This window comes from Seriola aureovittata, chromosome 23, assembly GCF_021018895.1.
Source record: "Seriola aureovittata isolate HTS-2021-v1 ecotype China chromosome 23, ASM2101889v1, whole genome shotgun sequence".
NCBI lineage: Eukaryota > Metazoa > Chordata > Actinopteri > Carangiformes > Carangidae > Seriola > Seriola aureovittata.
Genome location: NC_079386.1, coordinates 1 through 1,022, shown reverse-complemented (window position 1 = coordinate 1,022; position 1,022 = coordinate 1). Strand labels below are relative to the sequence as shown.

At 42.4% G+C, this 1,022-nt stretch overlaps 1 non-coding gene across 1 annotated transcript; it reads left to right on the top strand.

Annotated features, from left to right (window-relative positions):
- Positions 1-358: 358 nt before the first annotated feature.
- On the top strand, positions 359-430 carry trnaa-ugc (transfer RNA alanine (anticodon UGC)). The gene has a single exon. It is a non-coding gene; the product is annotated as a tRNA-Ala (tRNA).
- Positions 431-1,022: the final 592 nt, after the last annotated feature.

Sequence of the window (1,022 nt, the reverse complement as noted above, 5' to 3'; positions counted from 1 at the left end):
AGCGCTGTTTTAACGTTTCCAGCGCCTAAATCGTATCTTTTCCTCGTTAAAGCTGTCTGTGTGTCTCCAAAATCTCAGGATTCACATTTAGTGGGATTTCTACACAGAAAACTTCAGGATAAGTTTTCCTGTCTATTTGAGTAGCATTCATGAAGAATATGATGGATTTCATGTTTACATGTAATAAAGTTATCAGCTGCACCTGAGAATGCGATACTGTTGTAACGCTCTGTTAAGCGTCAGGATCTGCTCTCAGTCGGTATATAATGCATCCACAAGCGCTTTGAGAAAAAGTGCAATTTTAACTGCTGCAGCCCCACTGAACGCCTGTCCTGACAAAAAGACATTGGCGCACACAGGGGATGTAGCTCAGTGGTAGAGCGCATGCTTTGCATGTATGAGGCCCCGGGTTCAATCCCCGGCATCTCCAACATCTTGATGTTGAAGACAAGAAGTCTGTTGGAGTCCCCAATCGTGCGCAGTTGTCCACTAACTAAGACTTGGACAATATAGTACACACAGTCTCTCCTAGCCTTAACAAGCTGTTCTTAGGATGGAAGTTCACAAGAGAAACAGCCAAGACGTCTAACTATCTCTCGTGGACGAAAAATGGTATCTCTCTGTTCCTGGATGAAGGGTAGAACGGTAATGGTAATCTTACAACGGGGTCTAAAGTTTCAGTTGCAAGTCAAAGCCACATGTGAGCTCTCACAAGCATTTTTATCAAATAACACTGACTTGAAGTTCTTCCACACCACTTTGTTTTGACAAACGACAGTCACGTGTCAAACATGTGGCAGGTAAATGAATAATAAAAATCATCAAACTCACATGACAGAGCTTACGGAACTCAGGTTTTCCGTAGCTGCCCTGATATACACAAAAGTGACACTCAACAGTGTTTAACTCAATCACTCTGTAGCTTTGATGCACCACGGTACAGCTTAACTGCTACTTCACAATTTCAAAGTCAAATTCCTCCAATGACGTAAAGTGCTTACTCACCAGAAAATTTCCATGAA